General features: G+C 45.6%; 1 protein-coding gene and 1 long non-coding RNA gene across 28 annotated transcripts in view; one reads left to right on the forward strand and one right to left on the reverse strand.

Moving 5' to 3' along the window:
• CELF2 (CUGBP Elav-like family member 2) overlaps window positions 1-25,667 on the reverse strand; it is a 538,053-nt gene that overhangs the window by 111,196 nt on the left and 401,190 nt on the right. The gene's annotated exons all lie outside the window — the stretch shown is intronic.
• LOC144329015 (uncharacterized) lies at window positions 6,169-6,943 on the forward strand. The gene is made up of 2 exons (XR_013394449.1): window positions 6,169-6,808; window positions 6,840-6,943. It is a non-coding gene; the product is annotated as an uncharacterized LOC144329015 (long non-coding RNA).

Consider the following 25,667-nt stretch of genomic DNA (forward strand, 5'->3'; position numbering starts at 1 on the left):
GGGACTCAGCCACACATCAGCAAATTCAGGTTGGGCAACTACAACTGGCTTGCCCAAAAACCCACTTCCCAAAAGATAGGGTTTTTCCATAAGGAAAGCGATTGGCAAGTGCACTGGATAGGGTGGGATAACATGCGCTCTATACAGTGTCATCTTAAAAAGGTAAAGGTAAAGGTACCCCTGCCCGTACGGGCCAGTCTTGACAGACTCTGGGGCTGTGCGCCCATCTCACTCAAGAGGCCGGGGGCCAGCGCTGTCCGGAGACACTTCTGGGTCACGTGGCCAGCGTGACATCACTGCTCTGGCGAGCCAGAGCCGCACACAGAAACGCCGTTTACCTTCCCGCTAGAAAGCGGTCCCTATTTATCTACTTGCACCCGGGGGTGCTTTCAAACTGCTAGGTTGGCAGGCACTGGGACCGAGCAACGGGAGCGCACCCCGCCGCGGGGATTCCAACCGCCGACCTTTCGATCGGCAAGCCCTAGGCGCTGAGGCTTTTACCCACAGCGCCACCCACGTCCCTTGTAGTGTCATCTTACCTCTTTGCATAATAATAATAATAATAATAATAATAATAATAATAATAATAATAATTTATTTATACCCCGCCCATCTGGCTGGGCTTCCCCAGCCACTCTGGGCGGCTTCCAACAAAATATTAAAATACAGTAATGCATCAAACATCAAAAGCTTCCCTAAACAGGGCTGCCTTCAGATGTCTTCTAAACGTCTGGTAGTTGTTGTTCTCTTTGACATCTGGTGGGAGGGCGTTCCACAGGGCAGGCGCCACCACCGAGAAGGCCCTCTGCCTGCTTCCCTGTAACTTTCCCCATCTGCCTTGCCCCACCCTCCAGCCCTGGGAGCCATCATAAGAGAGCTGTTTCCAGAGGAAGAACTGAGGAGTAAAAGACTCTTGTTTGCCATCGGGGGAGCTCAAGTTCACCTCCAGCCCAAGGAACCTCCAGAAGGAATTTGCTGCCACGGGCATGATGTGTATATGTCTTTTCCTAAACTGAATAGAAGGGGAGATGATGTGTATGAATTCAGCAGCGCTTAGCTTATTTTTCGGCTGCTATTTTGTTAATGTTGTTAATATCATTTTATAGATCATGAATGCTGTAGCACTTTGTGAATTCCTATAATGACTTCTGCTGTAATTGTGATGTTTAGCTTATTTTTTCTAGCTACTGCTTTGTTAACAGTGCTTTATAGATTGCAGTTGTTTCACTGACGGTTTGTTAATTATTCAATATGATTTATGCTGTATTTGTGACATTGTATTATATCCGTTCATGTTCATGTTATTTATTGTTTCTAAGCTGCTCTGGGATTCATTTGAATGAAAAGCAGCATAGAAATATAATAAATCAAATCTTGGGCAACCAAGATGGAAACCAAACCTGATGAGGGGCAGTTGAGGGAGCTGGGTATGTTTAGCCTGCTAAAGAGGAGACCGAGAGGAGATATGATAGCCATCTTCAACTGTCGAAAGGGCTGTCACATGGATGATGGAGCAAGCTTGTTTTCTTTTGTCCTAGAGCTGCGGTTCTCAACCTGTGGGTCCCCAGATGTTAGAATCATAGAATCATAGAATCATAGAATCATAGAGTTTGAAGAGACCACAAGGGCCATCGAGTCCAACCCCCTGCCAAGCAGGAAACACCATCAGAGCACTCCTGACATATGGTTGTCAAGCCTCTGCTTAAAGACCTCCAAAGAAGGAGACTCCACCACACTCCTTGGCAGCAAATTCCACTGTCGAACAGCTCTTACTGTCAGGAAGTTCTTCCTAATGTTTAGGTGGAATCTTCTTTCTTGTAGTTTGGATCCATTGCTCCGTGTCCGCTTCTCTGGAGCAGCAGAGAACATCCTTTCTCCCTCCTCTATGTGACATCCTTTTATATATTTGAACATGGCTATCATATCACCCCTTAACCTCCTCTTCTCCAGGCTAAACATGCCCAGCTCCCTTAGCCGTTCCTCATGTTGTTGGACTACAACTCCCATCATCCCTGAGCTCTGGCCTTGCTAGCTAGGGGTGATGGGAGTTGTAGTTCAACAACATCTGGGGACCCACACATTGAGACAGGCTGTTCTAGAGGGTAGGGTTCAAATTACAAGTAGATTCCAAAAGTAGAGACATCACCTTGCCAACAAAGGTCCGTATAGTTAAAGCTATGGTTTTCCCAGTACTGATGTATGGAAGTTAAAGCTGGACCATAAAGAAGGCTGATCGCCGAAGAATTGATGCTTTTGAATAATGTTGCTGGAGGAGACTCTTGAGAGTCCCATGGACTGCAAGAAGTTCAAACCTCTCCATTCTGAAGGAAATCAGCCCTGAGTGCTCACTGGAAGGACAGATCGTGAAGCTGAGGCACCAAGACTTTGGCCACCTCATGAGAAGAGAAGACTCCCTGGAGAAGACCCTGATGTTGGGAAAGATGGAGGGCACAAGGAGAAGGGGACGACAGAGGACGAGATGGTTGGACAGTGTTCTCAAAGCTACCAGCATGAGTCTGACCAAACTGGGGAGGCAGTGGAAGACAGGAGTGCCTGGTGTGCTCTGGTCCATGGGGTCACAAAGAGTCAGTCACAACTAAACAACAAACAGATTCCAACTGAACATCAGGAATAACTTCCTGACAGTAGGAGCTGTTTGACAGTAGGATGGACTCCCTCAGAAGGTGGTGGGCTCTACTTCCTGGAAGTTTTTAAGCAGAGGTTGGGTGGCCATCTGTCATGGATGCTTTAGCTGAGATTCCTGCATTGCAGGGAGTTAACAGGTAGATGAACTGACCCATTGCAGATGAACTGACCCATTGCACTTGAGACTAGATGACCCTCCAATGCTATGATTTTATGATTCTGTGAAATCAACTCAAACAAATCAGGGTGAATGCTAAGTAATCCAGTCCTTTGGAAGGACCCTCTGCCGCACTTGCTTATTGCCACCCAACACTTCTGCTTTCTCTACAAGTGAAACAGCCATTCTTTCTTTTCTAATAAACGCCCTGACTTTGAGAAATGACAACCTCATTTAATGATTTACACTGCTCTATTAAGCAAACACATTTGAGGCATTTAATCTTCTCTTTGCTTCCTACCCAAACAGTTTTGGCTCTGGGGCACAAGGGAGGTCAGGTACAACAGAGGTATGGAAAGGAGTGGGGGGGGGGGGCGGGTTTGATACTGTGATGGAAAATCCCCCCACTTCACATTCATGTGTAAACACCCATGATTGAGTATCACTTCTTCAAACAAATGAGCCTTTACAAAAATTCATTTAATCCTAAAATAGATATTCACTCGGATTCGACAGTCGCACTGGAGATATTGCCCCTAGGCGACTTCATATTATCCATGCAAAATGCAAACCCTTTAAAAAAAACAGGGGAGGTAAATGCAAGTGAGTTAAGCCCAGAAGAAACCGGATCATGTCATCTGCTGCGGCAACAACTTTTGACAATATATCCCACGGGCTGTTTTGGCACTTCTTTTGTGGTTTTCTGGTGTGCCGTGGCCAGAAATAGCTTGTTGGTCCATTATAGTGAATGGGGCCGTCTATTATAGTGAACGGGGAACTGCCTCACCAATCTCAACCTGCCCTCAGCCAGCTCTTGCCTGCCTGCTTGTGCTGCCTGCGCTGAGGTCCAGCGCCGAGGGCCTTCTGGTGGTTCCCTCAGTGCGAGAAGCCAAGTTACAGGGAACCAGGCAGAGGGCCTTCTCGGTGGTGGCACCCACCCTGTGGAACGCCCTCCCATCAGATGACAAGGAGAACAACAACTACCAGACTTTTAGAAGACATATGAAAGCAGCCCTGTTCAGGGAAGTTTTTAATGTGTGACATTTTGATGTATTTTTAATCTTTGTTGGAAGCCGTCCAGAGTGGCTGGGGAAACCCAGCCAGATGGGCGGGGTACAAATAATAAATGATGATGATGATGATGATGATGATGATTCTGACTTAGGCCTGGAGGTGGTTCTGGCTGTCAGCTTCTTGCCCCTTAGTCTCTGTTTTGCCCCTCTTGAACTAGCAGGGAAGAGGATGGGGACAAAGCTAGCTCTGGCTCCACTAGCTGTAGGTCTTATCTTCCAGTCATCATCCTCATCATCATCCAACCATTCATTCATTACTTATACCCAGGTTGCCCCAGCCACTCTGGGTGGCTTTCAACAGAATATAAAAACACAGTGAGACAACATCAAAAACTTCCCGATACAGGGCTACCTTCAGATGTCTTCTTAAAAGTCATATAGTCACTTATCTGCTTGACATCTGATGGGAGGGCGTTCCACAGGGTGGGTGCCACTACCGAGAGGGCCCCCTGCCTGGTTCCCTTCTTGCAGTGAGGGAACCGCCAGAAGGCCTTCAAAGCTGGACTTTGGTGTTTGGGCTATACGATGAGGATGGGGACGCTTCTTCAGGTATACAGGATTAAAGCTGTTTAGGCCTTTAAAGGTCAGCACCAACACTTTGAATGGATACCAGGTACCACTGTTGATTATGTTGTATATACTTGGGACACCTTCCACCCTACTGCCTTCTCTCCTCATTTTGGGGGCCAGGATGCAAACATGGTGTGTGTTTGAAGTATTGCTGCAAGTGTTCCGTGGGGAAGCTGGCACATCTTTCATCTGATCTATATCCCATTCTGCTGCTAAAGCCCTAAGAAGCTGACAACACATATGTAAAACTTTTTTTAAACAAATAACTTAAGAAATCTAGTGTCACCCAAATTTTCTTGTAGTGCCCTGTGAATTAAGAAGAGCCTTGCTGCCTCTGTCCAAAAGCCTGTCAAACTAAGCTTTTTAAACAAAACATTTTGCTCTGCATGATCAAGTAGCTCTGTGTAACTCCCAAACTTGATCTCTTTCCCACCAATATCAAACCCTCCAAGTGTCCCTATTTTCCAGGGCCATCCCTGATTTAGAGAAGCCGTCCCAGTTTCTAATTTGATCCTGGAATGTTCTGCTTTTCCTTAGGATGTCCCTATTTTCATTGGAGAAATTTTGGAGGGTATGAATTCTTCCAACCCCCGAGCCGTCTGAAGGCAATCCTGTATAGGGAAGTCTTTTTTTAATGTTTAATGGGACGCGGGTGGCGCTGTGGGTTAAACCACAGAGCCTAGGACTTGCCGATCAGAAGGTTGGCGGTTCGAATCCCCGCGACGGGGTGAGATCCCGTTGCTCGGCCCCTGCTCCTGCCAACCTAGCAGTTCAAAAGCACGTCAAAGTGCAAGTAGATAAATAGGTACCGCTCCAGCGGGAAGGTAAACGGTGTTTCCGTGCGCTGCTCTGGTTCGCCAGAAGCGGCTTAGTCATGCTGGCCACATGACCCGGAAGCTGTACGCCGGCTCCCTCGGCCAATAAAGCGAGATGAGCGCCGCAACCCCAGAGTCGGTCACGACTGGACTTAACAGTCAGAGGTCCTTTTAGCTTTACTTTACTAATGTTTTATTATGTTTTTATATATGTTGGAAGCTGCTTCGACTGGGGCAAACCAAAAAGATGTGTGGGGTGTAAATAGTAAAATTATCTTTATGGAATGGGATCTCCCTATTTTCATCTGAGAAATGTTGAAGGGCATGCAATATACACTCACACAATAAATACAATTTATATACATTTTATTTTTCTTAAAAATAGGAATGGTGTCATTATACCTCAAGGCCATAGAATAACTCATACGTAAGACAGGAACTGAGTTCTGGTCTGTTTGTCCTTGCCCTATGCCTTTACCAAATCAAGAACTCTCTAGCTAGATTATCTTGTAGTGCTTTTTTGTTTGTTTGACATTTCTTCATCTTTTCAATAGATTTTTTTCTGCTTCATGCACTCTCCTCACAATCAAGGTCACCTTGGACCACTGAGTCACTTAGTTCATTCATTGTGAATAAGGTGCCATGCTAACAACCACATTGTAGGTTTTCTGCCCCAGTTATAAAATTGCAATTTATCTGCTCTTTCTATATAATAGCAAAAGGCATCAAAGATATTTAAGGAGCATAATCAAGCTTAGCCTGTAATAAGAAAAAAAAAATACCCAACTTGTCACATCCTCTGAAATGTTTCAAGTGTGAAGTCAAGGCTGTGAACTATGTAGATTTTCAAGTTGCTGAGGCCTACGCCCATTCCATTTGGATAATTAACAGAAGTGTTACACCTCATAAATACAAGGAAGACAAAGGAGCTTGTGGTGGACTTCAGGAGACAGAAGAGCAATGTCCAGCCACTTTTGATTGATGGGGTCTGTGTGGAGAGGGTAACAACGTTCAGATTTTTGGGCATTGAATTACAAGAGGATCTGTCCTGGAGTGTCAACACAAGGGGGCTTGTGAAGAAGGCGCAGCAGAGACTGTACTTTTTGAGAATTCTAAGGAAAAACCATCTTCCGCAGAAACTGCTGCTTGCCTTCTATCACTGTGCCATTGAGAGCGTGCTCACTTATGGCTTATGTGTGTGGTACGGAAGCTGTACTACCCAGGACAGGATGGGGTTGTGCAGAGTTGTTAAGGCAGCAGAGAGCATTGTTGGCTGCCCACTCTCCACCTTAGAGCAGATTTATGCCACAAGGTGCCATAGGAAGGCACTGGACATAGTAAAAGATCCATCGCATCCTGGTCACTGTCTCTTCGAGCTCCTGCCGTCGGGACGGAGATACAGGACGATGAAGACAAGAACAAGCCGTCTTAAGAACAGCTTCTTCCCCAGAGCGATCTCGGCCCTGAATGGGAAGCCTGGACTTTGAAAGTCATCTAATCTTCCTTGCTGTATTATACTGTATTGTTTTAATTAGTGTTTTTATAGTGTTTTTATAGTGTTTTATAGTGTTTTTATAGTGTTTTGATTTTGTGTGGAGTGCCCTACCTGGGTGGATGGAGCAGCCAAGTAATTTCGTTGTCCCCGAGAGGGGGCAATGACAATAAAGATATTATTATTATTATTATTATTATTAAATCACAGACCCTCCAAGTGTCCCTATTTTCCAGGGACATCCCTGATTTAGAGAAGCCGTCCCAGTTTCTCAGAATGTCCCGCTTTTCCTTAGGATGTCCCCATTTTCACTGTTGAAATGTTGGAGAGTATGGAGTTATCTGACCCCTGACCTGTCTGATGGTGATCCTGTATAGGGAAGTTTTTTTAAAAAAAAGTTCAATGTTTTATTATGTTTTTATACATATTGGAAGCTGCCCAGAGTGAGATGTGTGGGTTTTAAATAGCAAAATTATCATTGTGGAATGGGACGTCCCTATTTTCATTGGAGAAATGTTGGAGGATATGAAATCAAAGGAGTTTATAAACTCTGTGTTGCATTGTGCTTGTGGCAGTGACAGAAGGATCTGACACTGATCACTGAGCTGGCACAGAGTATTCTGTGACAACACGTGGAAGAAAGCACCCAGCTACAAAAGGTGCACAGTCCAGATTCTGTTGGAAGGGGTAGTTGTCAGTTTGGGTGAGATGAAAACTTCACAGAGGTCCAATGGGAGAATGAGTTGTGAGGGGCAGATTAATAACTCACTCAGTGTTGAATTCTAGCTCAATGCAACCTAGCTTCCTCTCCTTTCCCCTTTTCATTCTTGAATGGCATTGAGGATATGAAGATGTAAAACCACAGAATTGGAAGGGACGCCAGGGGTCATCTAGTCCAATCCCCACGTAATGCAGGAATCCTGTCCACAGTCATCCCTGGTGGGGGCTCAAACCACCAACCTTCTGGTTAACAGACAGACCCACTGTGCTATTGTGCCACATGAAGCTGCCTGGGTGCTGAGTCAGAACATTTGTACAGTGGTACGTTGGTTTACGGGACGCGGGTGGCGCTGTGGGTTAAACCACAGAGCCTAGGACTTGCCGATCAGAAGGTTGGCGGTTCGAATCCCCGTGATGGGGTGAGCTCCTGTTGCTTGGTCCCTGCTCCTGCCAACCTAGCAGTTCGAAAGCACGTCAAAGTGCAAGTAGATAAATAGGTACCGCTCCGGCGGGAAGGTAAACAGCGTTTCCATGCGCTGCTCTGGTTTGCCAGAAGCGGTTTAGTCATGCTGGCCACATGACCCGGAAGCTGTATGCCGGCTCCCTTGGCCAATAAAGCGAGATGAGCGCTGCAACCCCAGAGTCAGTCTTGACTGGACCTTTACCAGTCATGGGGCCCCTTTACATTTTTATCTTGGTTTACAACCACAATCCGTTCCGGAGGTCCGGTTGCAAACCAAAACAGGTTGTAACCCAAGGCGCGCTTTCACCAATGGTGCCTCCCCCCCAAAAAAGGGTTGTAATTCAAAAGAAATGGGTTGTAATCCAAAAAAGGGGATACGCACTTCCGGGTTTGACGTGGTTGTAATCCAAAATGGTTGTAATCCAAAACAGTTGCAAACCAAGGTATCACTGTAGCTTGGAGTACCTGCTACTCTGAATGACCACAGGCATCGACCTTCCTCTCCATGTTAATCCAACCCTCCCTACATGGTTGTGTGTATGAGCCCATTACTGGTCCCAGTGTAGTGTGTGACGCCCCCAATGCTCGCCCATTGTGGTCCAGAAAGGTGACTCATCTACCCTAAATTGGAGATTTGAGGATTAAACCTGGGACCTTCTGTATTAAAAGCGTTTGCCCTCCTGCTGAGCTCTGGTCCATCCTCAGCGACAACCAAACTTATTCTTAAACCATAATAAAAGGTGCATTTGGGTTGCACTCAGCTGAAACACCCAGTGGGAATGTTAAGGCCTTTCACTCAGCTTGGTGAAATTCTTCAGATCACACCTTCCTTTGTATTCTCAGGTGGAATTGCTTGCTCACTTTCATCCAGAACTTTTAAATAATGGCATATCAGCCGAGCACAGTCAAATACAATTCCTGCCTCTCGCCGGTGTGACTGCGCGCCACAAATGCACGGCCCTTGAGGAAATGGATATTTCATCAAACACCTTTGCCGCTGTGAAGCTAAGTTGCTCCCCGGAAGACGTTTCATCACTTTGGTTTTAATAAAATCTCAGGACTAAACACATGACGCCGCGCAATATTCCAGCAACACCTTGACTCCGAGGGATTGTCAGGATTTGGCAACAAAACAATTCAGTGGCCCTCTAGAGGACATCAGCTCACGTGATGGGCAAGAACAGAACCCGAAGTTGGTCTTAGTCATTCAGATCACTCACAGGTAAGAGAAAGGAAAAAGGGTTGTTGAGCCTCACAATTCCGTCTGGGAACAGAGACAAAGGATTTATATTAAGAATAAATGAGGAGAATTGGCAACCGGTGCCCATGGAACAGAGAGGGCAGGGGACAGTTGGGACCAATAAGAGGTGAGACCAATGGCTGGTTGTAAGTTAGGAGGTAGCATGGTTGGGGCTGGCTGAGAGAAGATAGAGGCTGGAGGCGCAGTGTCCCATTTGCCGCAATGGGCCATTCTCCACAGATGAGGGGCTATTGTTGTCAAGATTCATCTATTCCTGGTGGGGTGTTTTGGCCATTCTCCCATGGCGCCATGGCGCACTGATGGTGCTTGCATTGTGCAAAAATGTGGGATAGACAGATCATGTGAGTACTTGGAATATAATCTCCCATACTCCCAGCTGCTAAGATTTCAGGGAAACTGCAGCCATTTGAAAGGTAAAGGTAAAGGTAAAGGTAAAGGTAAAGGTAAAGGGACCCCTGACCATTAGGTTCAGTCATGACCGACTCTGGGGTTGCGACGCTCATCTCGCTTTATTGGCCAAGGGAGCTGGTGTATAGCTTCCGGGTCATGTAGCCAGCATGACTAAACAACTTCTGGCGAAGCAGTACCTATTTATCTACTTGCACTTTGATGTGCTTTCGAACTGCTGGCATTTTACAAGGAACTTAATCCCTTTTTTATCATAAAGTGGGGAGGCAGTTCCGATCTGCTCTGCTCCAGCGGAAATGACAGAGACCAATCAGTTCGTAAGATGCACTGACAAATTGTTTGTGCCACACATACATTCTTCTCCCGGAAGGGAAAACACATATGGATTCTCTTTTCTTCCTTCCTCACGCTTCTCGATAGCCCATCTCCGAGTTACAACAGGGACAACAATGCAGGATTGATTGCCGGCAGATTTAATGCCATTCTTAATGACATCTTGTGAAGATTAGGAAGTTGTTGGAATCAGATATCAGTAAAGACCTGGGATTGCTTTGTGGAGCTGGTCTGAATTAATTAATGGGTAGCTTTCCTTTGATATTGCTTTGATATTCGGCTTGATGCCAGTTAAATCTCAAATACAAAGGAAACTTCACTTTGCTTATGCCTTCTTAGGATTTTGTTTTTAGCCTGGAGTTTTCTGTCTAGTGGTCTTTTCCCTCTGTCTTTTTAACTCTGTCTATCCTGTGCATTTACAAGATGTTTAAAAGCAGAGCAATGTAGCAACATGTTCTTTTTTTAATGTTCACAATAATCACAAGCTAGATTCCTTGAGGCCACCTCGCCAACAACTCACAATAAGTTAGGGCACTTCCTGGCTCTTGCTATTTTCAGGTGAGATTTCAGGCAGGATTCAAGACCTATAAATTCAAATTGATTTGAAGCTCTTGTGCAAAAAAGAAGCATTCCCCACCCCCTCAAAAAGCACCAGTCTTTTTTTGGTAATGAAAGTGACAGAGACATGTACTGGAAAATGTGAGATAACATTTGCTTGTGCAACGTCATCTAACCAATCAGGATGAATGCTAAAAAACCCGGTCATCTGGAAGCAAGAATGGATGAAACTGTAAATTTCGGTTTCTCTCGGTTTCTCATTTTTTCCCAATCTAAAGTTCAGCTCTACATATTTCCACATTTTGTGATCCTTTTTTTTTCTAGAAAAGAAGTCCTCGTAAACATTCATCAGCATTTAAGTTTCCTTTTTCCTAATATACACGTTCGTAACTGAATTTTGCCTAATAAACACATTTTTGCAAAACTGTTTTTGCCTAATGCAATGCATTGCTGTATGTTCACTTGGTAGAGTATAAGACTCTTAACAAGGGTCATGGGTTCGATTCCCAGGTTGAATGAAAGATTCCTTCATTGCAGGGGGTTGGACTAGATGACCCTTGTGACCCCTTCCAACTCTACAATCCTCTGATTCTGCTATATTTATGCACACTTTGCTTTAACACATGTGTGAGGAATCTCTGGCCTGTGGGCCAAACTTGGCACACCAGACATCCCTGTTTGGCCTGTGAGGCTGTTTTGGAGAAGCCATCGCCCACCCATCAAACACACTCCCAACTCCCCATCAGGAAGGAAGCAGGTGAAGTGGAGGGGGAGCAGTTTCCATTCAATGGGTCTCTGAAATTTAAAAGAGCTGTGTGGGGTGGCTCACAAAACCCTTTAGAAGCTGATTTGTGCGTCTTCTTTAAAGTTCTGAAAGGGGAGGTATATGAAGCGGAATAGGGAGGGACGCGGGTGGCGCTGTGGTCTAAACCACTGAGCCTAGGGCTTGCTGATTGGAAGGTCAGCGGTTCGAATCCCCGCGACAGGGTGAGCTCCCATTGCTCAGTCCCTGCTCCTGCCAACCTAGCAGTTCGAAAGCACGTCAAAGTGCAAGTAGATAAATAGGTACTGCTCCGGCGGGAAGGTAAATGGCGTTTCCATGCGCTGCTCTGGTTTCTCCAGAAGCGGATTAGTCATGCTGGCCACATGACCCAGAAAAACTGTCTGCGGACAAATGCTGGCTCCCTCGGCCAGTAAAGCGAAATGAGCGCCGCAACCCCAGAGTCATTCACGACTGGACTTGACTGTCAGGGGTCCTTTACCTTTAGGGAGGGAGAAGTGTTTACTTCACCATCACAAGGCACAAAGCTACTCCCAAAGGGATTTCAAACACTGTGCTTTGAAGTCCCAGCAACCGGGGCTCTAAAGCGCAGCAACCCCTATAGGTGGCCGCGCCCACCTGCCAATGAGTCAGAAGAAAATGATTTGACCCACCAGCTAGAAAAGGGTTCCCACCCCTGCTCCAGTATAGAAATTTTTGTACTCTTTCTTTTGGGAGGGGGGGCACAGGAACACCATTAAAAAATGTGAAGTGTAAATTTTGAAGGATGGCTATGCTTCGTTTTGCCAATTGATTAGGAAAGTGCAGATTATGTTTACAGTGGATGCTTGGGTTGCAAACGTGATCCGTGCGGGAGGCACGTTCGCAAGCCACAGCGCTCGCAACCTGCAGTGCCACATCTGCACATGCGCGGGTTGCGATTTGGCGCTTCTGCACATGCACAAAGCGCGATTTAACGCTTCTGCCCATTCATGACAGCCAAAACCCAGAAGTAACCAGTTCTGGTACTTGCGGGTTTCGGTGGGTCCGTAACCCGAAAAAATGCAACCTGAAGCGTCTGTAACCCGAGGTATGACTGTACCTTTAAATACCAGCTGAATCAAATTTCTCCCACATCCCTTTCTGGAAACAGTGTCACAGCTTTAAATGCAAACAGACTCCCTATACAATGTATGTACATTCCCAATAAACTGCTTGCCATCCCATTATCAAACTTTCTTCGGGGACATAGAATCATAGAGTTGGAAGGGAACCTTTTGCCGCCCATCGTGCGAATCAAAACCCGGAGATTAAGTGTCTCATGCTCTACCAACTGAGCTATCCCAGGAACGAGCGATAGACGCTTACCGTTTCTTTAAAAGAAAACCTTAAGACTCTTTGGTGGGCACAAGATGTTGGATATAACATTATGATGGCTGACTGGGAACAGTTATGGACCACAGGTATGAAGTTTACGGCATGTAAGGCCTTAAGAGAGAATATTATGAAAATGATATACAGGTGGTACATGACACCAGTCAAGCTTGCAAAAATCTATCATCTGCCCGATAATAAGTGTTGGAAATGTAAAGAAACTGAAGGTACATTCTTTCACCTTTGGTGGACGTGCCCAAGGATTAAGGCTTTCTGGGAGATGATATATAATGAAATGAAAAAGGTATTTAAATATACCTTCCTGAAGAAACCAGAGGCCCTTCTCCTGGGCATTGTCGGCCAATTAGTGCCAAAGAAGGATAGAACTTTCTTTATGTATGCCACAACAGCAGCAAGAATACTTATTGCAAAGTATTGGAAGACACAAGATCTACCCACCCTGGAAGAATGGCAGATGAAGGTGATGGACTATATGGAACTGGCAGAAATGACCGGCAGAATCCGAGACCAGGGAGAAGAGTCGGTGGAAGAAGATTGGAAGAAATTTAAAGACTATCTACAGAAATATTGTAAAATTAATGAATGTTAGAATGATGTTGGATAAAAAGTTAAGTGGTTCTTAGCTATAACACTATAAGGAATATGAAAAAATGGATTATTTAAAGACTAGGATAAACAAAGAGGGAAAGGATTTGCTGAACTAACAAATTGAATTGGAATACAAAAAGGGAGGTGTGAGGAGGTCCGGGAAACAAGCAAATGAAAGACAAGTGATGGAAAGATGGAATTGCTTTTTAACTATTTTTATTTTGTATTTTTCTTTTTTCTTTTTTCATTTTGTAATATTTTGAAAATCTTAATAAATATCTTTTTTTTTTTTAAAAAAAAGACTCTTTGGTTTCCATCAAGAACACACAAGACACATTGCAGTTCTCTATGACCTGCAAGTGCCCACGCCCAATAGGGGTCAAATGTGGCTTGCTGGAATCAAAGAAGCACAATTTTGCACCGGTTTTTAGGAGTCGGAGCTGAGGCACACATCCTCGACATATCAGAGAGCACAAGGAAGCTGAATTTAATTACCCCCAAATAGAATTTAAAGCAGGAGTTTGGGATTAACACCTCTGCCCTTTCAGAAAGCACCAGGGGATCTTAAACAACTACTAACAAATGAACGCGAACAAGACTCTATTTCTCATCCAGCGTATGGCACCTCCGGCAGCACAGCACTCCTTCAACACCATGCTGCGGCGCTGGTTCATTGCCGATGCACATGGCAGCGTGCCAGCTCCCGACTTGCTCACGCTACAGCTGGCAGCAACCTGGCTTGCCCTCGGAAGCCTCCTGTCCAAGTAGCAATTAGACTTTGCTACCGCAGACCTGAGAATTATTCAGCCTAAAGCACCAAAGCTACAGACCACTTAGAACAGACTTTCAGGAGGAGAAAGGGTAGAGGTGGAGGCGGCGGCGAAACAATCTGCACCAAACAGCCAGGGCCGGCCCTGCTATTAGGCAAGAGTGGCGTGTGACCTCCTCCAGTGGCAGATGCTGAGGAGCAATGGCAGCACCTCCCTGGCTGTTCCTCCTGAGCTTCCTGGCTGTGATCCCTTCTGTTGGGAAGACCGAGCTGTGTGCGCACCATGCAGCCTGCCCTAAATGGCCTGCTGCCGTCAGGTGTGGCAGAGGGTGCTATCCTATGACCAGTATTGAAGTAAGATGAATCTGCTAGTCCAGTTGGCTCCTGCTCTACCTTGTCCTTCAACTCAGGCAGCAAAATACCTTGAGCTGGAATTATAAACATCACTTTCCCATTGCGTAGCTGCTTAATGACACAGCAGTCTCCTTGACCTTAGAAGTGGCCACTTGATGGTAGCCCAAGTCATCCTTGGCAATGCTAGAGTGGAGACATGCGTTCTATCAGGGTAGCCAATCTGACACGCTCCAGAGGTTGTTGGGCTACAACTGCCATCATCCCTGGCCATTGGCCACGCTGGCTGGGGCCTTTAGTCCAACAATGTCTGGAGTGCACCATGTTGACTACATCGGCTATACAGGGTGAAGGTTCCCCAAGCTGCATTTGTCACATATTGTGTGTGTGTGTATCTGTGCTTGTGTGAATGTGGACCATGAGCAGGAGCGAATCAGCAAGCAGGAGAAATCCCCCTCCTGTAGATTCTGTCCTGCAGTGCCTTGGTGGCGGCCATTTTGTCTGCGTTTGCCCTAGGCAGGTTGTAATCCCTGCTAGGAAGGGAAATGACTTGGGAGGAGATATTGTGGGGATAACTGAAGCTTGCCTCCACCAAGTTGGTGTCTAGATGTTTTTGACAGTTTGTTAGACAGCTGTGCCGGATGAGGCTGATGGGAGTTGTAGTCCAAAACGCGCCAGGTTGCTGAATTTACATTTATCCACACGCCCATCTGCTGCTCCAGCATTAGCAGTGGCTGGTAGTCATGTTTGGATGTTTACCGAGATAACATGCTCTTCTGCCCTGACTTTCCTCAGCTATTTACAGAAATAGATGCCAGATATGTAACTGGAATAGAGATGATAAACTCCGGAAAGGTCTAGACTTTGAGGCTTCTGTAGGTCAGGGTCCTGTGGAAGCATTTAAGATCCCTCAGAAGCCTTATTAGATAAGGACTGAAGTGGATGGGCAGGGGGTTATGGGAGCTGGATGCTATTTCAGACCTCCTAAATGCTGGTTTGGACTTCTGACATGTGAGTAAATAGCCCAGTCCGAACTATTTCTAAACTGAATTCTGAGAACTTGATGATGAATTGCATCTGCTGATAACCCTCCCCTACAGCTCAGCCAGTTCTGGGTCAAGCGGCATCTTCTGGCATTGAAATCAGATATTTTGTCTTATGCTGGTGTAGAGGGAGGTCAGGGATGCAGTGTAAGTAAGGTCGCTGGATCAAAACCCCAACAATAAAATATTCTTTCTCCCTCCACATCCCCGTGTCTCGCATCGAGACCTTGCAGCTCGGAAGCATCAGTTTATGTGGCATATAAACACACTTGTAAAAGATTTTTATGAGATGTTTATGGTTCCCAGCTGCTATCACCACCCTTCATGCCTCTCATCATTAAATCCTTCTCCAAAACGGCATTGGCAGCCCAGTATAGGTTTTTTTTTCTCCACACCCTAATTTGCGGCCAGCATCATTAAAGGAGGTTAATGCCGGCCATGAGCGGTTCCCGTTTGCCGCCTCCATTTCTGAGGGCTGCAACGTTGTTTACCATTTGCCTTCCTAATCTCATTGATGTTGCAAAGGCGTCCGAGGCAGCGTCAGGGGTGGCTGTCTCACAAACACCCGCTCATTAGCCAGGCCAGTTTTAATAGCATGTGTCGTGATGCTAATGAGGCTGCTGGAAAAGTTCTGTACTTTCCGCTTTCGGGTGTCAGCGAAGTGGCTGATACCAGCCCAGTGGGCAGAGATGCGTTTAAGGACCTTCACCCGTCGCCGTCTCGCTTTGGCAAAGCGCCACCGCAGACCAAGGCCGGGCTTTTAAACTGTGATGGCCTGGGACTCGGAACCAGAGCAGTCGCAGTCTGCACCAGATCCTTTGCCTCAGGCATCATCTGAACCAAGTCTGGGGCCTGATCCTGAAGAGTCCCAGTCTGCACAGGTTCCCCTGCAACAAACACAGCTGGGCCGAGTCCGGGGCCTGAGCCTGCCCTGGCTCCAGATGCTGGGATTACCTCGTTGCCTTCAGCTGGGCCATCACTTACAGCTGCTCCACTACTGGTTGGGTCAGGGGAGGCTGAGGCAGCTCCTGGGTCTAGTAACCTACCGACATCTCCCAAGCTGCAGAGACTAAGGTCTGAGAGAAGGAGAGACCTGAGTACTCGCAGGAGGAGTGCTCGCCTTCGGGAGAAACAGGGAGGTGAGTCGCTGGGAGATCAGGACTGGCCGTTACCCCGACAAAGATCAAAGGTTGTCAGACCCCAGTGCAGGTTGTGGGAGCAACATTGCTGTATGACAGACCCTGCCTGAGATCTTGTACCTGTCCTTGCCTGGTTTCCTGCCTTGTGTCCTTGACCCTGTTGGACTGACTCCTAGTGGAACCTATGGATTCTGGACTGGACCTGGACCGCGGTTCTCGGGTTACCCCCGGGCCCAGCCCATAAACATCCCAGACCCTCTTTGAGGTTGTACTGTATGCTTTCAGGACCTCCTTGTGGGAGGCATCTGGATACAGTGGTACCTCGCAAGACGAAAAACTCGCAAGACGAAAAACTCACAAGACGAAAGAGTTTTTCGTTTTTTGAGTTGCTTCGCAAGACGAATTTCCCTATGGGCTTGCTTTGCAAGACGAAAATGTCTTGCAAGTTTGTTTCCTTTTTCTTAAAACTGTTAATACATGCATTCCTATGGGAAACCGTGCTTCGCAAGGCAAAAAATTCGCAAGATGAAAAAACTCTCAGAACGAATTAATTTCGTCTTGCGAGGCACCACTGTACTACCATTGGATCAGACAGATACTTAGTCCAACCCTGCAAGGCTCTCCCCACACCTGCTGGACCTGTGGCTTCTATTGGATCTCCAGACCAGGACCTGCCTGCAGCTGGGCAAGAAGAGCAGGGACCAGAACCTTGGGCAGGCAGGCAGAACTGGAAACACCTACTGTCCCAGTTAGATGAGCACCTGTTACTGGGGCAGCTCTTTAAAGCCTGCCTGCCCTGAAGGCAGGGCAACACCAAATGGTTTTGTCTCTATGGGGGTGGAACAAGGGCATGGGCCGGCCTTCTCATGCTAAAATCATGGTTATAGTGAGGATGGGGTTTTTAATTGGGTGGGTGCTGTTTATTTGGGGTGGATGGGGTTGTTCTAAATTGTTCGTGTTGTATGTTGTCTTTGTATTTGTTTTATAAGGCTGATATTGCACAGCTTTTTAAATGTGTTTGTGGGACGGGGTTTATTGTTTTGTTGGTTTGGCTTTAACTATTTCCTTGTGTTTTTATTCTGCGAACTGTCCTGAGATCTTGTGATGAAGGGCAGTACAGTGGTACCTCAGGTTACAGACGCTTCAGGTTACAGACGCTTCAGGTTACAGACTCCACTAACCCGGAAGTAGTACCTTGGGTTAGGAACTTTGCTTCAGGATGAGAACAGAAATTGCACGGCAGCGGCAGCAGGAGGCCCCATTAGCTAAAGTGGTACCTCAGGTTAAGAACAGTTTCAGGTTAAGAATGGACCTCCGGAATGAATTGTGTTCATAAGCAGAGGTACCACTGTATATAAATCTTGATGATGATGATGATGATGATGGTAAGTGCCATTTTCCTAGAAAAAAGAGGTGCCAGAACTCAACATGAACACTTTCCTTGTTCTCTTATAATGGCAATGGCACCCACCTGAGAGGTGCCAGAACTGAGTTCCAGTGAGTTCCAGCTGGGGGAAAAACAACCTGGTGATGGTGATGATGTCCAGGGCTGTCTGAGCCTTGAATTGGGAACTTTCCAGTCTGTGAGTTGCATGTGGCAAACCTTGAAAGGAGGCTGGCCATACTCCTTGCACCAGTTGGTCAGAGCAGGTCAACTAATACTCCCTGGCCTCTGTAAAGGCTTCTAGGGCAGGCTTGTTGACTCCTGCATAGCCATTGCTCGCCTTGTCTTTGACTGCACAGGAGCCAGATCAGAAGGGTTGACACTGTATCATTTCCCAGGTGGATGAGCTACCCTAGAAGGGCACGACATGTCCCTCCCCAAGGTACTTCCTTCTCCTAACACCCCCTAACACCCAGGGCATACCCCATCAGCATCAGAGGCCACACAGACCACCTGAGGGTTTCCACTTTGCACCCACGTCCCCCCGGTTGACCACAAAACGAGCCACGGATATTAGCTTGTTTCTAGATAAGCTGCGGGCTTTCAGTTTATGGCGAAGCAATCTCAGCCACACGCCTGGATAATCTGCAATAACCGGGAACAATCAGACTGTAGCACACTGTCTTCTAAAAATGTTAAATAGATGTTAATAAGCTCTCGCATTCTGATTAAGGGCCTCCACGAAACAGCTCAGGGTGATGTTGTGGGCAGTGTGTTGGACTTGGCCTGGCCCTTGTCACATGATATGGATGGTTTTTTTTTAACCTCGAGATTATATTTGCTTGAAACTGTTTTTAATGTTGTGTTTTAAAATTGCTGTGACCCGCCCTGAGACCGTGGGGATGAAGGGCAAGTAAAAAAAAAAAATCAAATTTATTATTGTTATTGTTATTAAATCAGTTTGCAGCTGTGATGTTCAGAGCCACTTCAGGCAAGCAGAAGGCATGGTCAGGGTTCAAGGACACATTCCAGTGAGGCAAAATGCTTTGGGTACAAATCAGGGCCAGGGATGGGTGCAGCCCATGGAGAGGTCAAAGGGCAAGATAGAGAATCCTGGAGGCCCACACTTGGCCATTGGGATTGAGGCTCCATACTCCTGTGTTATGCAGAAGTGCTAAGCCCTTTAATGTCACAACCCATCTTTTCAATGCTGGCTACGTCCTTGGCTTTCAGATTGCCCCTTGCCGAGATCATTTTGGTTTGCAGTGAGCATATGGAGAAGTGACAGCTGTCTGTCCCCGGGGAACTCATCCTTTCATTCAGTAGGCCAGTGAGCATAATTTCAGGTCCAGTTTCAGAGTAACCTTTGAGAGATGTCATTTATGGTATTCGGAGAACGAACACCCCCGTAAAATAGGTGTGTTTTTCGTCGCATTCACACTGCGTGTTTTAGGCTGGATGGTTTTGGAAGGGAATTTGTGAAATGGCATCTCCTGGGTGACCTTGGGCCAGGCACAAGCTCTCAGCTAACCTACTATGTTTTGGGGAGTGAGGAAGTCAGCTCTGCTGTTCGACTCTGCTATTATTTTTGGGACTGGACAACGTTTAGCTTGGTAAAGCTACGTTTGATGAAGAAGCTTTCAGAAAACCAAAGAATTTCAATTTTACCTGCTGAAAAATCTCAAGTAATGCTAGCTAAACAAACAAATATCAGTAAGTAATATTACTGCAAGTACTTGGCAGTCATTTTTTTAATTATTTCTGTTATTTACACACATTTTTACCTACCAAGCAAAACTAAATTATATTTAATCTTTTGAATTCCCAAGTCAAGTTACAACTTTTTAGCACCTTCTCATTTGGGGATTTGAAAGTTGCAAATTTCAAAACGCCCTACTGGCCCATGGACATTTGTCCCAAAGACTTGCCTTGACAGCAGCATAGGTTGGGATGATAAAATAAGATGAGTTACTTTAGGGTGTCTGGATCTTTGTAGAACACAGATTGGGAACATGAAGCCCAGGGGCCAAATCTGTCCCTTCTGGCTTCCCTAATGGGTCCTGGGGGTTCTGCCCACGCCACACCCCTCACTGGCCCTGCTCTGCATGGCACAAGCATGGCGCATGCCGTGAGTGCATGACATCAGCATGTCATGTGGTGTGCTGACATGTCACACAGTCCTGGCCCTCTCAATCACAGAGGCAAGGCTGTGTGCTTGTCTCTAACCCTGGGGCAAATGGGATAACTGTGTTGCCCTCACATCCTAACCAGCGATCTGGGAGTCTGCTGAAATAAGCAATCAGTTGCGTGTCACCAGCAGTTCACTCTATCATCAAAAGTCAGCCACCGATGGTATCCCGGGGATCATGTAAATCAGCCTTAATTTCCCCTTTGATGCAAGGAAAGAAAGATCAAGGCTTTGGAATTTGGCTCTCTTTCCCTTCTTTAAAGTTTTGTCAGCCGGTTCCCTCAGTCAACATCTGGACAACCCGCAAAGGTGATGAATTCCTTTAATATCTCTTCATGAATCAGCCGCTCCAAGCACAACTATTTTTGCTGAATTCTCCCTCCAGGAGGGTTAAAAACTCACACACAAAAAAACTTCCTTGTACCAAGCACAGTATTCTGGGGGCCATATTCACCAATGCCCCATTACAGGAGGGCTGTAAAAATGATATAGGAGGATGTGTTTTTATAGGGCAGACAATCATAATACAATGCTAGCATGAGCAAGGAGGATGCAATGACCAAGAAGACACAGAAGCTGCAAAGAGAAGATAACTGAAGGAGCATAGGGAATAAGGTACAGGCAAAGTCTGCTCAGAAATAGAATTTGAAGTAAAGCACTGAACATGGTTGCAACCAGCCTGGAGCTGGGAACCTGTTTAGCACCAAAAGAACCCGGTGCAAGAGACTCATAGCAATGCAGTTATTATTCACTACTTCAGTGTTTCCCAACCTTGGGCCTCCAGCTGTTTTTGGACTACAACTCCCATCATCCCTAGCTAGCAAAACCAGTGGTCAGGGATGATGGGAATTGTAGTTCAAAAACAGCTGGAGGCCCAAGGTTGGGAAACACTGCACTACTTCATGTGAATGTGGTAGATACACTGACATCCTAAACAGCTTGGGACCCAAGGACCTGAGAGTGCTTTCTCTGGTACTGCCCTATCCAACTATTAAGATCTGATGGGAGTGACCTGCTTGTTATTCTGGCCTTAGCTTCTGACGACAGGGCATTCTTGGTGGTGGCTCCCCAGTTATGGAACTCCTTCCCAAACAGCATGTGGTTGTCCCTCACAATGACCTTAAAAGAACCTTTTCGTTTACTCAGGCCTTTGGAATGTAACCAGCCTGTCTGGCGACACCGGTGCTTTGTATATTGTTATGATGATGTCAACATTACTTAAAAAAAACATGGTTGTGCTGTACCTTTAGCTGCTTATACACCCATTGGGAGGAAGGGCGAAATGTAAGTATGAGAGAACAAATCCATAAATATCAATTCTACTATGAAGGGTAGCCCTCCTGCAATAGCAAGGGGATATTATTTGGACTTAATCAAGTCTTGCAATTTCCCCAAAGGAGATAGATGTCCACCAACTTGTTCCTCTTCCCTCATTGCTAGAGTCTTTATCCAGCCATTGACTGCCTTGCTCCTCAGCTATCATTGATACATAGAAAAGCTGAAGTTCTATGTATCTACTCACAGCACCTTGCTAAAAAGAGTAAAATAACTGGTACATGAAATTGAAGTCGTATGTGTAATTTTGATATGATGGATCAAAGATCTGTGTTATGTGTGTGTTGCTAATTTTGTACAACTCTCCTATTTTCCAATTCCACAGATGTCAAAAAGCAGGTGTTGCATTGGGCCCTACTGCCATGAGGCTTGAGTTGGCTGTGCAATATGAAAATACCTTTGCCATTTTGGGGTGGGGTGCATGTTTTCCATTTGTGGGTGTCCATCCCTGTTCCTTCATCTTGCTAACCAGAGTCTAGTATCTGCACTGCTGTGTGTATAACATATACAAGGTTTCCAATGGACGTTGAAGAATTTTGCTCTGCCCCATGTTTCCCATTTACACGCCATCCATTTACAGCCCATAACTTTCTCCCAAAGAATCCCGGGAACTCTAGTTTGCGCTGGGAACTGTAGCTCTGGGAGGGATAAACTAGAGCGTCCCAAAATTCTCCGGGGAATCTATTTTGCATTAAATGGATTGTGTTCATGCATCCACAGACTATTCTGAACAGATGCTTCCCTGAAATCAATTGCTATCCTAAGTTATTGTAAAATCCATTTAAAAGAAAAGAAAAGAAACCACCAGTATTTTCTTTTGTTAACAACATTGGTGCTTCTCTATGTGTGTTGGGGGGGGGGGGTTACAGGTTTACAGGAAGGAGATTAAAATACAACCACTATGCTCATAGATGACATCTGGCAGAAAGCAACTATTAATATTTTACAAGACATTAAGTTTCTGCCTGCTCCTTTTTTGCCGTTAAAGTTTTAAGAGCGTTCTGAACACTATATTTCTCAGTTATTACACCCTTAATTAAGCGGACACACACAAGGAATCTTCTAATGAAAATGGCTCTAGAAGAACCATCAGGCATCCTCAGCTGAGAGTAGATAGAGGACCCCAAATCAGAGCAAGGAATCACCGGAGTTAGTCTGCCAGAGGACGAATCAGTGCTAAAGGAATGTGGAATTTAACTGAGGATTAAACGTGGTTATTGGCACTATAAGCCCATAAAGCTAGGGCACTAACAGCCATTATCATGTTACATTTACTTAACATTAACCGCCCCAATGAATCCCAACGGAGGTTTTGAAAGCCAGTCAATCTGATAGGAAATAAAAAAGGTGCCGTATTATCCAAGATATTATCTTGCATATTGTATCCAAGGCAATATCCAATATATCTTATTTTACTGGACCAATTTACGTAAATGGAACTTTGAACTTCCAAGCATTGCAGTTTTTTTGGGAGCCCAGAAAATTGGCTGAAAATGCTGAATCTCAAAAGGGCTGGCGAAGGACAAGGGATTGGATCAGTGCTTGGAAAAGTGACCACTGAGCCTGAGCTTTCTTTTGTTGATTTATTTATATTTATTCCAGGTATTGAAATGCCACTAAATAATCAAAATCTCCAAGCAGCGTACATCAATTTATTTAATGAAAATATATATGCAAAGAACCAAATTCACCATGACTATTTCTTAACCTTGATGGATAAGGATGATTTGTTCTTATTACAAATCAATCAATAAAATAATATATTTATTGCTTATTATATGAATAAGTACTGAATAATAATAATCTTATTTTCTGCACTTGCTTTAAAAAGCTCAGACCCAGTGGCCCCCTCTCCAAGCACTAATCCAACTGTACCCTCTCAGTTTCACAATTTCTTAGATTATTATAAATCGCTTTGGGATGTGTCATGGGAAGTGATATGTAAATGAAAATAAGTATAAGGATAATAATGCCAGCAATAATATTCACGTTCGCCCCAAAACTCTGCAGTGCTTGAAGGTTCAATGTTTCATTGACGTAAGTTGGTCCAGTAAAATACCAGATTTTAACAAAAATAAAACTATAACAACAACAACAACAACAATTTGATTTCATCTGATTGCTGCCTAGGCTATAAAAGAGAGTAAAAAATAGAGTGAGATGTGTGTGTGTGGGGGGGGGGGGGGATAGAAATAAGCAAACAAATACTTCTAAATTAACCAGCCTCCTAATTTCATACTCTTTAGAAGACCCGATTCACAGGTTCCCATGTGGCCACTGAGTTGTTCATAGTCCATTGCCCATCAGTTGTCAGGACGGAAGAGTGAGGCTTGGGTTCAGAGCACTCACCCCTTCAGAACAAGGGGGCACACCGGTACGGCGTCCCAGTTGTCTGTTAGCAACATCTATCATCCTGACCCCTGATCTAGGACAGGGGTTGGCAAGGTTTACCTCACCCGGGCCGGTTCACTCTGGGGGAGATCCCTCTGTGGGCCAGATTGCGCCCCCCCCCCCGATTTCCTGCATCTATAGATGCAATTTCCGGTGTCTGCGCAGATACGATTTCCGGTGCCACAGAAGCGAGTCCCCATTCCGTGCTGCACCGCTTTAGCGCAGCAAGCAGGGACTTGCTGAGCAGGTGACTCGGTTAGGGGCGGCTTGGGGGCTGGTTAAACCACCCTCGTGGGCCACTTGTGGCCCATGGGCCTTGGGTTACCGACCCCTGATCTAGGACCAATCATTCCAACTGCATACTGAAATAATAATAATAATAATAATAATAATAATAATAATAATAATAATAATTTATTTATACCCCGCCCATCTGGCTGGGTTTCCCCAGCCACTCTGGGCGGCTTCCAATAAAACACTAAAATACAATAACCTATTAAACATTAAAAGCTTCCCTAAACAGGGCTGCCTTCAGATGTCTTCTAAAAATCAGATAGATGTTTATTTCCTTGACATCTGGTGGGAGGGCGTTCCACAGGGCAGGTGCCACTACCGAGAAGGCCTTCTGCCTGGTTCCCTGTAACTTGGCTTCTCGCAGCGAGGGAACCGCCAGAAGGCCCTCGGTGCTGGATCTCAGTGTCCAGGTAGAACGATGGGGGTGGAGACGCTCCTTCAGGTATACTGGGCCGAGGCCATTGAGGGCTTTAAAGGTCAACACCAACACTTTGAATTATGCTCAGAAATGTACCGGGAGCCAGTGTAGTTTTTTCAAGACCGATATGGTTGATCCAAGGTGGGCTGTTTTTGTTTAGCCACCCACAGAAACTGCTTGCATCCCAGTCTGGAGGGCCATCTGCATCCAATCTGTTGCCTTAGCCGCATGTGATACAGAGCCTTTGTAGGCCCTTTCTAGAAGTTTCGAAAGGGAAGTACAGCAAAACGCACCATTAACTTCTTATTAATTTCACAAGGCGCACATGCACACCCGAAAAGACAATTTCCTTAAAATAGTGGTGCTGCAACTTTAAATTACAGAACTGGCTCGGTGTTTAATGAGAGATTTAGCACAGCAGGGTTTCTGTTAAATTAAGTTGTGCCTTCACATCACAGTGGGGAAACAGGTGTATATTGGTTTAGAATTATGGAAATGTTGACTAATTCCAAGGCTTGTAATCAAACAGCTAGGCACCCAAGCAATATTTTCTTCCAAGAGGTGGCATTAATCATGCATGCCTAGCAATGTTGTCTTCATGTCCACAAAAAAAAAAAAAAAAAAAAAAAAGCACTGAAACTCAAAAGGAACAAACAAGGTGCCAATGTGTTTGTGTTGAGGAGCGGGGCGGGCAGTTTTTCTGCTAGAGGTGCACACAAAATCAAAGCTGCAGATGCCCACGTCCTTTGAAACGGAGAATGCGGCAGAGAGAATAATACGACAAAACTAATTGGGCCAGCAAGGCCTTACTGGATTTTAACTCACAGTCAGCCCTGAACTGGGAGGTTTTTTTCCACGAACACACACAAGTTCAGCATATTCCACTAACAGTATTATTTTCCAGGGACAGTCCCAGATTTACAGAAACTGTCCTGGTTTCTTATTTGATCCCAGAATGTCCCACTTTTCCTTAGAACATCCCTATTTTCATTTTTAAAAATGTTGGAAGGTATGGTAAAGGTAAAGGGACCCCTGACCATTAAGTCCAGCCGTGAATGACTCTGGGGTTGCGGCGCTCATCTCGCTTTACTGTCCACAGACAGCTTCCAGGTCATG

The sequence above is a fragment of the Podarcis muralis genome, chromosome 10, assembly GCF_964188315.1.
Source record: "Podarcis muralis chromosome 10, rPodMur119.hap1.1, whole genome shotgun sequence".
Classification (NCBI taxonomy): Eukaryota; Metazoa; Chordata; class Lepidosauria; order Squamata; family Lacertidae; genus Podarcis; species Podarcis muralis.